The sequence below is a fragment of the Ambystoma mexicanum genome, chromosome 5q (assembly GCF_040938575.1).
Source record: "Ambystoma mexicanum isolate Mex_15411 chromosome 5q, UKY_AmexF1_1, whole genome shotgun sequence".
In the NCBI taxonomy this organism is placed as follows: Eukaryota; Metazoa; Chordata; class Amphibia; order Caudata; family Ambystomatidae; genus Ambystoma; species Ambystoma mexicanum.
Window position 1 is genome coordinate 977,675,645 of NC_090933.1, and position 12,325 is coordinate 977,687,969.

A 12,325-nucleotide genomic window follows, 5' to 3' on the forward strand; every position below is an offset into this window, starting at 1 on the left:
CGGCACACTGGAGGCACAGCCACCGGTTTTTCGTATACGTGCTACTCGGTTGAGGAGATGGGATCGCCTAAGTACCATGATCCAAACATTCCATAATATGTGTTTCTTCTGTGTGCAAAATAGTGCCTTCCAAAATGATACACACCAAATGGAGCACTGTGAGGGGCATGTTCGCCTAGGCAGGTTGAGACCAGGAGTCTGCCCTTAGAGTATTGCAGTACAGCAGGAGTACTGCAGTTTCAAATGCATTTTTCCTCTTTCCACACCAGCTTCAAAATACTTGCAAAATGGTGTGAGTCTATTTTGTCGAAATCAAAGGCAATGGAGAATTTGATGACAATTACTGCCAATGATGTGAGGCAGAGCTTTTGATGACAATAGGTAGTATGACATAGAAATACTGGTCATATGATAGGTTTGCCAGAACAATTAATGGCATTATCTGGGCATTTGAGGCAATAGCTGACAACTGGACAATGCCTGGCTTATATATATATACAATTCCTCTAGAGGCCAACACTGTTGTTTTTGTTCATTCTTATTCTTAAAGCTGAATCTCTAAATATTTTTATGTTATGTAAAAAAAAGAGACTTAATCATAATGTCACCAGCAAAGCTGAAACAATATTTATCTCAGACTCCTCCCAACTTACTTTAGATTCATCATACACTAATCAACGGATTCATCTGGATTATGAGGAGCGAGTGTTACAATATGGAGCCACCAGAGTAAGTCAGACATATTCAGAGTTTAGGCCTGTTCCATGTCTAAGGATTGGCACTTGATTCTCCCTTAATCACAGTCCCATCTTTCACATTGCAAAAATGATACAATGCAAACATTTTGGATTCCTTATTCCATAAGCAAATTAAACGCTGCAGCTTCAGTTTCCTTCAGTCTTGACTTCAATAGTATTTTCTCCAGAATAATGTGCTATAAAGATGCATGCAGTATAATTGCAGCATACATTGCTTTCTCCATTACTTAAAGGTTGCAAAACGATTTTGCCCCAACAGGCGTCAGGGGCTCCTGCAGCACACAATGGGAGGGCAGAGTTGGCTGTGTGGAGTTTAATCAAAGGCCCCAAACAAACAGAACTGAAAGGCCCACAGGAAAAATGACCAGCCAGCCTTCCGTAAACCTTCACACTGAAAATGGGCCACTTAGAGAAAGTATGACTAGACGTATGTATGCACGTACTAGCTCAATTGTGTGTATTAGGTCTTCATATCTAAGAAATCACAGAAAAAGCACATTAAACAAAAACAGGGGAATGCTAACTTAAAATTGGAACAATGTGTAAAAACATTGGAACTAGATTAAATACCTACTTGGCTACAATAAAACATACTAGACATGGTTTTCTCCATGTAAGTTGTATCTTTGCCTTGTCTGCAGCTGATGTGACTCTTAACATGTCCAATAGAAACACAGCGCAGATGTAGGTTCACAATTCTGAAAAGCAGGAATGGATAAAAGAAACATTGCCGCGCAACGCATAAATCGAGTGCTCTGTGTAAGGGGTGTCGTTTCTTTTAAAAAATATGACTGTCGTCAGCTTTCTGATGTTGCAGGAGTAACCATTCGGAATTCATTATTCCAAAACGTATATGAGAAATACGAGCCCAAAGACTGTCTGCTATTGCAATTGAGGAACTCTCGAAGGACCCTATCCAGGTCCATAAATCCAAATGGGGAAACGTTTCTTCCATAGTCAGAGCAGGTGAGAGAAAGGAGGTGAAGCACATTAAGATTTTATAGCGACCCTGTTAGTTTGGGCTATTAGGAGGCAGAACCACCTATAAGCAGAAACTATTGCATTAGAGTATAGCCAGGGTGAAATGGCATATGAGGAGGGACACACACCTTGTCGGTGTTGTTTGGTTATTTGTCCACGCATTGACTGCCCTTGGACATGCTAATCCCTATGGCCAGTCCCATCCAGTTCCTGTCCCTCTGCCCAAAACACCTACTCATGGAAACACTTTGAACTCACTTTATTCAAGACTTACCATTAAACTTTGCACTCAAAGTTCCATTCAGTGTTTTTTTTTCAAAGCAGTCTTCTGACAGTTAATTACTTAATTGGAGTTGTAAACCCAATACTGGTATAATAAACTTGTATAAGCTCTATGCAAGTTCTTCTCTGAAGCCTTGTTAAAAACAAGCATTGGCAAAGCCAACATTGTTGTCTTGTGTATATGCATTAGGCAAATCTGATAGGAGTCAAGAGGTAAGCAAAATTCAAGAAAATGAGGAGGAAGGATATGAGGAGCTGCTGGACTTATCAACTTATGAAATAAGTGATGAGAAATACATTGATTATGACGAACAGCCGGACCTTGACAACGAACATCAAGTGTCCTATCCTGGTCCAACTACTGAGAAAATTGGTCAATCATCCATTCAAATGCCAACAAGACTGACAAAAAAACAATCACGAAGATTGGTGGAAATTGAGGCTTCTCCGAAACATAAAGAAGCGCCTCAACCGCCAATTCCTGTGTTAAAGCCTCTAATGAATCTCAAATTCTTTACCTTAGAAGAAAAGAGAAAAGCCCTAGAAACAAAAGCATTGATGTCGCAATCACCATCAATTAACGAGGAAACAACGAAAACCGAAAAAAAGAGAGTGGATTTTGAACCCGAAAAGATTGTGAAAACATTGTTGCAAAATCAATCCAACAATTCTAGGTATCTTCAGAAAATACCAGATACGAGTTGAATGAAGAGATGCGACCTGCAGCACACTATAAAAAATTCCAAGAGATAAAATACAAAAAAACTACCTTCAAACTATAGTATACTGCTGGAGCGAACATACGACTCTGACGATGGACTAATCCTAAACAGAGCCAACATATTAGGTCTATTCCATCACATAAAATGATTGAAGACCATCTCGTCGAAAGATATAAAAACAGTTGAATTCCTAAACGAATCTCAAATGGATCGGGTCCTACTGCACATTCATGATGGAGTCATCAAAGATCTGATACTAGAAGGTGAAGATGCCCTCATTGAAGTAGGCTTTAAAGTTATTGAATGGACTGTGAAAAACGTGGACAAGATAGATCCCCACAAGTCGGACGGATGCTTTATTGACAACAGAGACTGCACGGAAAGCGACTCTAAAAGTGCACCAACAAAAAAATGAGAACATAACACAATGTGTCACCGGGAATCCTGAATCAGAAAAGCCAACTAAAACAATGGGCCAACAGCTGAACCATCTCTTGTCCCAAGATGATCCATAAAAATCACAATTCCGTGTGACAATAAGGAGAGCAACATTATAAAAGGAACTCCCCAGAGCACGATAAATCAGGCAGAAGCAAACTGGAACTGGATAGCCAGTGCATTAAATGCAAACAAAAACAGCTAATGCTTAATGCTGGCTGGTGACGAACTGACAAGAATCGGCTCATGGAATACAAGAGGCCATTTCCATCTTTTTCATGATCGACTCAATGTACTAACGGATCTAGACATTTTGGGGGCAATTAATGGATTATTTGCGCCCAAAAAAACGGGATTTGTGCGCCATTCTGCCCACAAATCCCCATTTGTTAAACAGGGATTTGCGGGCAGAATGGCACACAAATCCCGTTTTTTTCAGTGCAAATAATCCATGAATTACCCTGTCTATGTCTACAAGAGACATGGTTATCAACAACACCAATCACCACTGATTATGAAATAGCCATGAATCCAGCAATAAAACCTAAAAAAGGCCGACCCATGTCTGGGCTAACTTTAGTTAAAAAGCAATCTGGACTCTGAATAATAAAGTCAACTAACAAATCATCTTATATTCAAGTAACAGTGATAGACAGAGCCGTCGAACAAATTGGACCCTCCCAACCGCTACTAATAGTAAATATATATTGGCAGCATAAAGCCACCGGGACTTGAGATTTCTCTGACGAATTATGTGAAATCATAGATGAAATGATGACAGAGAACGATGATCTGCAATTTATCATATGTGGTTATTGGAATCTTGACTTCCTGAACATGCATACTAACAGAAATAACAACAGAGAAGTAACAAACGGAGCCAGAAAAACAAACTCGAGCTGCTGTCTGATCACTGTTTACAAGAAATGAGAATGAGACAAATGAGAATGTTAAACGGAAACACACCAGGTGATATGCCCGCTCAGTCTTCATGGAAACGGGAGAATCAACAATCGATCCTCGACTATGTTTTTGCCTCGAACTGTACAGCTGATAAAATCTTGTCACTATAAATAATCAACATGACTCAGAGCGATCATAACCTGGTTACCTTTGAGATGAGTAATTTCGCTCACAAAAAGAATAACGACCACTACAATTATGATATAGAAGTTGAACCTGGACGTTCCAGATTAAGACTAAATGCTGGAAAAATAGCCAACATCAAAGATGTCATTGACGAAAGTCGTGACATGAATTACATTCCCCTTCTGGATCAATACAAAGAAATTAGAACATCTAATAAAAATTATCAATTCAGGCCAACACATAGCTACGATTATGAAATTGTATCCATGAAGCGGCAGCTACGTAGAAACAAGAAAAGTACTACGACCAAAGAGGAAACCAAAAAACTAAAAAAGAAATTATAAAAACTAGATACAATCGGACAAGGCAATTATGGCCCAAATTGATGCAGAACACATGCAAGCTAGCATGAGGAATAAAACCTCAAAAGAATTTTGGGCCATTATAAACAATACTGAAGCTCGACAATTTGCCTTGACAAGTGTAATGGTGAATGAAGAACAGTAGATCGAACATTACACCAATCTCTTTTAACAACAGAACATCTGCAAGCAAGTAAATTTCGATGAAGACAGACCATGGAGCATCAAAATAACCAGAGATGACATCATTCTGAACATCAAAAGACTAAACTCCTCAAGGGCTCCTGGACCCGACGGCCTGACAAACTGTACACTAAAACAAAATCCTGAGGAATGGGCTGACATGTGTGATTCTTTATTTGAGATCATCCTAAGAGAAAAGAGAATTCCAGCATCCTGGAAATGCACGGTCATAGCTCCAATTTTCAAAAAAGGATGTTGCAGTGATCCTAGGAACTATAGACTGATCGCCTTATTGGATGTAATTGGAAATGGTTTTGTCACACAGCTACAAATCCAACTGTCAGCATGGATTAAGATATCTGGAAACTACAATGTGAGACAAACCGGCTTTGTAAGGGGTGTTGGCTGTAACCCAAATGTAATAATAATTAACATACTGAAAATGGAGGCCATCAAAAAAAAGCAACTCAAATATTTAACCTTTGTGGACCTAGCACACGCTTTTGATGCAGTAAACCGGTATCTGCTATGGAAAAAGCTAAAAGAGAAAAACTGTCCCGAGGGCCTCATTCAGGCGATCATAGAACTATATCTGGAAACCAATATAAAAATCAGGCTGGACCCTGGTGGCACCCTGTTGAAACCTACAACCACAGAGCGTGGTGTCAAACAGGGTTGCCCTTTAGGAGCGATCCTGTTCAACTTCTCCACATCTGATGTAGGACAAGCCCTGAGTAAAATCAGATAGTTTCCACCTAGATTGAACGGGATGCCAATAAATTGGATCCTATACGCCGACGATATTGTTCTCTTAGATAAAACCTGAATCGGCCTACAGCGAAAACTGCAAGCTCTAAGAGAATACACAAGCGAAAATGGTCTCGAAATTAACATCGCAAAGAAAGAAATACTGGAATAAAGAACTTATGTGGCCGGAAAAAAACGAATGAAAAGTTTCAATGGAAAATTGGCAACGATAATCTCAAGAAAGTGAACCAAGCTAGATATCTTGGCATCATGCTAAGTGCACACAGAAATGATGATACTGTGATAAAAGAAATCCACTCTAAATGTAAAAACTTCACTAACCAGGGTGTAAGGATCAACAACAAATATGGAAAATTCCGTATTAAACTGGTACTGGAATTCTATAAAAGCAAGGTTGTGCCGTCCATAATTCATGGAGCTGAGACCTTGTTTGGATGTTCGTACAAAGTATGCGACTCATGTCAATACACATTCTGGAAAAGAATCTTAAATCTACCTAATGGAACACCGTTGGCTTGCATTAGGTGTGAGCTGGGCTTAACATCCATAACTGCAAAGATCTTGTGGAACTCGATGTCACTGTACAGGAAAGTGTACGGAATGGACAATATTCCACAATTCCAGAATCTGAACAAAATCTTCGAGAAAAGTGATCAATCGATACAAGGAATTTGGGTGAACAGCTGCAACGATCTGATAGAAATGCTCAAAACTTCAAATGAAATGCTCTGGTGGAATCATGATAAGGTGAAAAGAAAACTCTGGCAATGGGATTGGATACACACATGAAACCAAAGAAATATGCACAAGTGTATGAAGCTGGCACCACCTGAAGTTGAAGCTTACAGCACTTTATCTAAGTATCTGATCAAATTTCCGGACAGAACCCTAAGGGATTTCTTCCTGAGATTCAAATTAAACTAACTTGAAACAAAGGAAATACTAAAACAAAGAAAAACAAGTGGTGTGAATGACATAAGGTATAGACTATGTCAAATCACTGACGAAAACTTAAAACATCTAGTGCTTTATTGCCCCGCCCTTCGCAAATATGACATTAAATCTGTTTGGAGGCGAAATTGAAAATAAATCGACTTGGGATGGTGAACAATGGTGGGCCGCCATATTTGAAGGTGCAAACAACAAAATAACCTTCCCCCTCATCAACTTCCTGAAAAGGATATTGGGAAAACTTCAGAAGGAGACTGTCCTATTTGAGCAATGTTTCACAACTAATCATCCCAGTACATTCTGACCTTGACACGTAGATGGCATTGTGATAGAGAACTCAAAAATCAATCTAGAACTGCCAATCAAACTTGACTCTACTCATACAAAAGAATGGAAGGAGAGCATGATGCCCGTTAAAAGCAGAAAATCTGAAATCTTCCATGAAGTTTTTCTTGTGTTTTAGTCTTATGTTTTGTCACTGCGTCTGGTCCTCTTTTTTTAAAAGTTTGTAACAAAATGAATGAAAGAAAAAAGTATTAGGCATTTGTCAGGCACTGCTATTAGATGCCCAGGTACTCATACCATTTTGCACCTGCTACCATCAATGACCAGGTAATACCACTATGGCACTGCCTGGCAAGTGACTTTCCCATGCCTACACAAAAGCCCAAACTGTTGCCACTGGCAATGCTTGTTTAAATCATGGTTGATTTGTGTTCTGATCTCATATATGTGCTCATGGGAGAAGCAATGGGTGGGCAACCACAAGTTTAGAAGATCATCACTTCCAAAACACACTGAATTTCCGGGGTTTTGTTGCAATGAACCAGATCATCTTACAGCTGTCTTAAGTGAAGTGTTTTCAATAACATTCAAGAGCTTTGTTATGCTAGATCTTCCCATATCTTCTCCTTTGCTCACTGGCCATGGCCTTTGCCATGGACAATGCCCATGTTGCGCTAATGAGTAAAAAAGACTGTGTCCCACTGGCCATTCACCATGACCAATGGCTGAGGCTTATGGCTATGGACCATATCCGCATGCCTAAGAAATAAACAGATCACACTGGCATTGGACATTGGCCATAACCACGGCCTTTGTAGTTATCCAACAATATGGTACTTGTTTACTGACTTCAGATGGAAGAGAGACTATATGGGCCTCATTACGAGGCTTGTGCTCCCGTAATGAGGGGTGCCGGTACGGGACCGGCACCCTTCATTACGGGATGCGCAATTACGAGGTTCCCTTTGCGGGACCAGGTAAGGACGCCTGGTAAAACCAGGTGTCCTTTCCGGGTCCCTCAAGGGGAAGAGGGAGGTAATAACGGGCCATTTGTAATGTGCCCGTTATTACCTCCCTCCCCATTCCCATTGAGCCCTATCTGGGCTCAATGGGAATGGGGATGGGTTCCTGCAAGGAGGAAATACCGGGTCCTCCTATGTCGGAATGACCCGGTAAGTCCTCATTGCAGGAACCCAGTATTGGAGCCCGGTATGGAGGCAGCCATGGCGCTAATAGCTCCATGGCTACCTCCATACTCATAATGAGGCCCTATGTATGTTTGCTCTTTAGGAATTCAAACCTCTCCCATGTCCAAGCAAAAAGAAATGGTAGCGAAAAACCCTGAAAAAGGACCAACGTCTCAAAAGCAGTGTTAAAAAAGTTGTTTGCAGTGACCAAAAAGAACAAAAAACATTTTGGGGTGTGATTCATGTTAAAATGGTACTTCCTTGCAAGGATGAGACTGCAGTCACTTGGCCCAATTGACATCTCCGGCAGGAACCACCTAATCCAGATCCGGTTCCTCATACCCCAAAGCGTCAAAATAGGGACATTGTCACAAAATGTGCAGACCCCCCCAAAACTGAGTCATAAGCTGTTCTGCACATAGCTGTCCTTGACCCCTTGTCCATTGTGGCAACCACAAGTTCACTGCACCAACTGCAACCTCTTCTCATTGCAGTACAGTACCTTTGATGAATTCAGGCCGTTTCACATCTCTGGCAACCCTCTGCCCGGCGGGTCGCATGCCTTGACACGCACAATTTAGGACCAAGGCCACACACCTCCTAGCCTCCCTGTGCAGCAACCTGACCCCTTCTACAAACAGGCACCCCCAGCTTCAGGCATACTCATGTCATCGCAGAGAAAAGGACTCTGCTAAGTCGTTGGGATATGGGGATGCACCACTTATGTTTACACTTCTCCGGTTGACTTGGAACACTGGATTGGCCAGCATTCTGCAGCGTCATTATTACGAGGACAACATTGCAGAGAGTGGACCTCTCCCAGTTACTCCACTGGGACATAGTGTATGAAACCCAAACACTGCTATAAACTCCTATGAGCTCTCCTGTCATTTGACCTGACAGGTCAGGCTCTGACAAGTGTGGCGCTTGGACACTCTCAGCAGCCATCAGCCCACTTACAGCTGCCCGTTTGAGCATGTCAAATGTCATATCTTCTTGTCTCCAAATGGCACACTCCACTACGACACCTGTGGAGACTCGGCTTCTCCCCACACATATATCCAGGACCATTGCTGTGAACCAGAACTCAACCCCATTTTTGCCTGGTAGTCCCTCGCAGGCACCATATCAACAGACTCCACAGTTCCTTGCAGGTAAATTTCGCCCGCCCCTTGCAGAGTCGGCTCAACTCTAGCAACAACATCGCCAAATGACCTGCTACGTTGGTAGTTCAGATAGGACTCTCTGGCCCACTTGTTCTGCTGTCTCTCGTAGATGACTACCTGGCCTGCTTGGCCTAACCACTACTTCTTACAGTACTGGTCTAGCTCCCTCTCAACACCATTCTTCTACCCCTTGCAGAAAAGCCTCCTCTGCCCCCTTGGGGTAAGGAGAAAGGAGTAAGGAAAGTAAATTCCTTACTCCTCTTTCTCTCTGGTCACACCTCCCAGCTACTCCAATCAGTCACTAGCCGCCAACTTATATGTAGGGAGAGGGTCTTCTCTTTTGCGGTGGGGAGGGCTGTGGATGTCTCATTTTCTGTAACTTCTCTATGCCCCTTGGACAGCTGCACACAGGGATTTCAAACTCGTTGCAATGTTAGAATGGTACTTTCTTGGAAGCATGAGACTGCAGTCCCAGGTAGGAAATATAAATTATTTACTTCAAATTCCTTACTCCTCTTTCTCTCTGATCACACCTGGCAATGTTTCTAGTCCGCTCTATGAAAGTGTTGTTGAAGCAGGTTGTCCCCTGCTCCTCCAGAACCATCAAGGACCACATTGTCACCCTTGCTCCAGCCTTGACCGATTTCTGCAATCACTCTTTTGCCACGGGAACGTTCCCCTCTGCCTAAAGCACTCCCTCCTGAAAAAAACGTTCTGCCTATTCTTCCAGTCTGGTAAACTACCGCCCAATCTCTTTCACTCCTTTCCTGGGAAAACTTCTGGAAAAATTGGCCATCTCCCAGCTTACTCTCCACACTGAATCTGTTGGTTATCTCAATGACCATCAGTGTGGCTTCAGAGCAGCCAGAGGCATGGGAGCTGCTCCCCTGAACACCCGCGAGGATCTGCTCACTAATCTCGACTCTAGACTTCCTTCTGTCCTCATCCTCCTTGATCTTTCCTCTGCTCTCGACCCGGTCAATCATGCCATCCTGATTGATTGTCTCTGTGAGAACCTGGGCATCACGGATCAGAACCTGGCTTGGTTGACCTCCTTCCTCCTGCACCAACCCTCACAGGTCCAACTTGGGTTGTTTCTCTCGGCTCTAACCTCTCACCCTGGCTTTTCTAATGTCTACTTGACCCCTTTTGCCCACCTCCTCTCTACCTTCTCTAACTTTCAATGTTATGCAGATGACACTCAGCTCTCCTTCAGGCTCCCCTCAGCCTCCTCTCCTCTCACGCTCAATCCTGACTGTCTAGCCATGATTTGGGAGTGGTGCACCTCCAACGATCCAATGATCTCTGCCTTAATGCCAGTTCCTTCTCATTGGGTCCCATGCTACCGCTTTCCCTCTCTCACGCTGGCCGCTCTACTTGGGCCCTCTTCCTGCACCTACCGCAGGGCAAAAAACCTTGGTGTCATCTTCAACTCCACTCGCTCCTTCTCTCCTCACATCACGGACCTCGCTACCAACTCGTCCCACTACCAACTGCACCTCCTCAGAGGCATTCTTCCTTTTCTCACTTTCCCCCAGAAGCTCACTGTCTCCAGAGCCCTGGTTCTCTCCAGGCTGAACTACTTCAACAGCCTCTTTCCATATCTGCCTTTCTCTACTATCTACCCTCTGCAACTAATCCAGAACAGGACTGCAAGACTTGTACTTGACCTCAAGCGAATGGTTCGTATCTCTCCAGCCCTGAAATCTCTCCACTGGCTCCTGGTGGCTGCAAGGATCAAGTTCAAGACCCTCTACAAAGTCCTCAGGACTTTCTGTGGCCCGGCATGCACTACATCCAACTCTCACTTCCTAAACACCTTCCTTCTCAAGTCCTTTGCTCAGCCACTTCTAACTCTCTGAGGGTCAGACACTTCCAGGGAGAGAGCAGGGGTAGATCTCGTTCCTCTGCAGGTGCCTCCCTGCCCCTCTCAAACTTGAGCCGGACTACCTGAGTTTCCGGGAGAAGCTCAAGACTACCCTTTTCACTTCAGCTTTCCCTCTCTCTCTCCCCTGCTGACCTACCTATCTGCTGCACTGACTAGTTGCCTCTCTACCCTCAGAACCTCAATGGGCAGCAGGCTCTTCCACAACCAGTAGCCCCTCCACTGCCTCTGGGCCTACCGCACACTTGGGGCTGTATCTGTAACCCTACAGAACTGCGTCCTTGCACTTACCCAGAGCCGCGCTGCCCTGGCTGCACTTACTTAGAGAAATGCTGCCCTGATTGCACTTCCCCCTTCCTTCCCTCTGGCACTTTTCCTCTCCCCCCTGCACTTGCATGATCTGAATGACCTTGGGCCTCATTCTGGGTTTGGAGCTAACCATGGAGTAATTAGCTCCATGGTTGCCTCCCAAACCGTCCCAAATCCGGCATGGTGAATGGAGTAATTACCGGTCCATTCCAGGGTTGGAGGGACCGGTAATTCCCCATTCACCTTTTGCCCTTCCCCATTCCCATTTCTGCCCCATAGGGCTCAATGGGAATGGGGAAGGAGGTAATTACGGCACCGTAAATTACAGTACCGTAATTATCTCCGAAGTACCTTTGCGGGTCCCGTACTTTACTCCTGCTAAAAGCAGGAGGTAAGGAAGGACCCGCAAAGGGACCTCGGAATACAGAGGTAAGTGATTACCGGCATCGGTACCCTTACCGGTGCCGGTAATTCCTTACCTTACCGGTGCCGGTAATTCCTTACCTCCAACCTCCAACCCCTGTCCTTCCTCTGTCTTCCCAACCTTGTCTTGTCGTGCCTAGAAACACTTGTGTACAGGCGCGTTATAAATGACTCATCATTATCATCATGCAGCTCCAGTTACAGGTTATCAGGTTACAGGTATCAGGTAAGTACATTAGTGTATATAGAGACAGAGACATCCACTAGCACCCTCTCTCTCAGGCAGTTCACTTCACCGCCAACTGACATTCACAGAACACTCAAAGGTAACCACCCTCACATTATTCTACATCCAAGCTCCCACAGCCATTCCACAGCTCACGTGCTCACAGCACAGACCCAAAGGGAAAAGCACCTTACAACATGGCACCACCCAAAATGCCTAATTTGTAAATCATTATTTGGTATGTGCATTTCATTTTCACAAACACGTTGCCATAGGACCAAACTAAAAACATTGTATTTCTGGAGTTAAA

At 43.7% G+C, this 12,325-nt stretch overlaps 1 protein-coding gene across 2 annotated transcripts in view; it reads right to left on the reverse strand.

Annotated features, from left to right (window-relative positions):
- The window catches only part of RSPO2 (R-spondin 2), a 425,713-nt gene that overhangs the window by 161,444 nt on the left and 251,944 nt on the right, over positions 1 to 12,325 (reverse strand). The gene's annotated exons all lie outside the window — the stretch shown is intronic.